Raw genomic sequence first — 2,500 nt, 5'->3', positions numbered from 1 at the left:
TGAACACAGAACGACAGCGGCGGACGGCGCCGACGAGTATCCGGTCGAGGAGGAAAGTGTTCTCCAGCATCCCATCCCTTGGGATGAAAGCCCGCTGACGTTCGTCCACAGCACACATCTGCATAAGGCGAGTCGCCAGAACCTTATGGAAGGTTCTGGCTAGCACCGAGCAGACGGTGATGGGCCGAAAGTCAGCGGGGGATGCTGGGGCGGCTGTCTTAGGGAGCAAAGAGGTCCTGGCTCGGAGGAGGGAAGGGGGAAGCTTGCGGGTAAGCAGGAAAAGGTTTAGGAGTTTGGTGGTGACCTCCGCTGGAAGGCGGCGCAGCTGCACCGGCGAGAGGCCGTCAGGGCCGGCAACGGAGCCTCTGGGCGGCAAGGCGGCCGCAACCTCTTCTGCAGTGATCGGCCTCCATAGGCGCTCAAAGTCAACAGACTCCGAGCGCGGGAGAAGCCGATCGGGAATGGAGCCAGCGTTGGAAGGTGGCTCTGTCGTGAAGAGGCTGCGCCAGAAGTCCACCAGCCCTGGGATGTTCGACGGCGGCTGGAGCAGGGTGCCATCCAGGAGGCCACGCACGCAGCGCGCGCGATTCTTCCTGAAGGCATCCTGACATCTGGCATATTCCCACCGGCGGCGCTTCCGCTTGGAGAGCGGAGGGCCACCACCAGACCGCAGCTTGGATGGCGGGCGCGACGTCTTCCTCTTCCTTGCTTCTGCTTCCTCAGAGCCGACAGCTCGGAGGGCCTCAGGCAGCCCAGCCGCGACCACTGCCAACGGCGTACCCGGCCCCAAACGCACAAGGTCGTCCAGGGCCGAGAAGCGCGCGGCCGACCGCGGCAGGCCGGCGAGGTGCCTCCATATGGCTGCGTCGACTACAGATGTTTGTGGCGGGCGCTCAAGCTCCGGCGGAGAGGGTGGCCCCTCCGGCAGCGACTCCGGGACGGGTGAATGGCGCAGACCATGCTGCGTCTGTTGTTCCCGCCTCAGCTCCTCTACGTATTCCCGCACCATCGTCCTGTGTGCCACCGTCCTCCTCCTGCACTTGATGGCATCCAGGGTACGGTGCGGAAACAGGGGTAGAAGCTCCTGGTTTGCAAAGAGGACTTTGGAGTCACTGGCACAGAGAAGCCTAGCCTCCGCCAGGGCGAGCTCCCGCATTTCTTCTTCCGCCCACCGAGCTCGCTTCCTATCAGTTGCAATCTCCGCATTTGCCGCTTCCGGATGGGCGCGGCGGCGGTGTTGTCCGAGCCCGATCTTGCTGCGGAAGGCACGGCTGCAAATGCTGCAGTGGAACCATGGCTCCACGGCCTCCTCTACTTCAGGGACGGTTGGCAGGCTAGCAGTCGGGACTGTTAGGCCGGGTCCTTCAGCGGAAGGCCCGGTACCCGTGTTTTCTTCTCTTGTTGTCCCAACATTAAGGGTTATGCGATGGAGGGCTGGTAACCCCCCAAAGCCCCAAGTGCGGACTTCCACTCTGCTTACCAGTCCTATCAAGGACTGGCGTATCGGCGGGCCCACGGGAAGGGGGGAAGCCGCAGGCAAGGAGAGGCTAAGAGGGCATGGCCCATGTATTGCGCTTCACTTGCCCAGTAACTATGAGAGTCATAGTTACTCCCGCCAAACTCCACGCCGTCCTTAAGAGAGTCATAGTTACTCCCGCCGTTTACCCGCGCTTGCTTGAATTTCTTCACGTTGACATTCAGAGCACTGGGCAGAAATCACATTGCGTCAACACCCGCTAGGGCCATCGCAATGCTTTGTTTTAATTAGACAGTCGGATTCCCCCAGTCCGTGCCAGTTCTGAGTTGATCGTTGAATGGCGGCCGAAGAGAATCCGCGCACCCGCGCGCCCCCGGAGGAGCACGCTAAGGCGGACGCGGCCTCGCAGCAAGGAAGATCCGTGGGAGGCCAAGGCACGGGACCGAGCTCGGATCCTGCACGCAGGTTGAAGCACCGGGGCGCGAACGCCGCGCAGGCGCGCGCATCCTGCACCGCCGGCCAGCACGAGGCCGACCAACGGCGAGAGCAGACCACGCCCGCGCTAAACGCCCGCACTTACCGGCACCCCTACGGCACTCACCTCGCCCAGGCCCGGCACGTTAGCGCTGACCCACTTCCCGACCAAGCCCGACACGCCCCGATCCTCAGAGCCAATCCTTATCCCGAAGTTACGGATCCAATTTGCCGACTTCCCTTACCTACATTATTCTATCGACTAGAGGCTCTTCACCTTGGAGACCTGCTGCGGATATGGGTACGAACCGGCGCGACACCTCCACGTGGCCCTCTCCCGGATTTTCAAGGTCCGAGGGGAAGATCGGGACACCGCCGCAACTGCGGTGCTCTTCGCGTTCCAAACCCTATCTCCCTGCTAGAGGATTCCAGGGAACTCGAACGCTCATGCAGAAAAGAAAACTCTTCCCCGATCTCCCGACGGCGTCTCCGGGTCCTTTTGGGTTACCCCGACGAGCATCTCTAAAAGAGGGGCCCGACTTGTATCGG

At 62.1% G+C, this 2,500-nt stretch overlaps 1 pseudogene; it reads right to left on the bottom strand.

Moving 5' to 3' along the window:
• Positions 1–2,500, bottom strand: part of LOC126429403 (large subunit ribosomal RNA) — a 7,851-nt pseudogene that overhangs the window by 3,335 nt on the left and 2,016 nt on the right.

The sequence above is a fragment of the Schistocerca serialis genome, unplaced genomic scaffold (genome assembly GCF_023864345.2).
Source record: "Schistocerca serialis cubense isolate TAMUIC-IGC-003099 unplaced genomic scaffold, iqSchSeri2.2 HiC_scaffold_1016, whole genome shotgun sequence".
In the NCBI taxonomy this organism is placed as follows: Eukaryota; Metazoa; Arthropoda; class Insecta; order Orthoptera; family Acrididae; genus Schistocerca; species Schistocerca serialis.
This window is presented reverse-complemented; position numbering and strand designations above follow the sequence as displayed.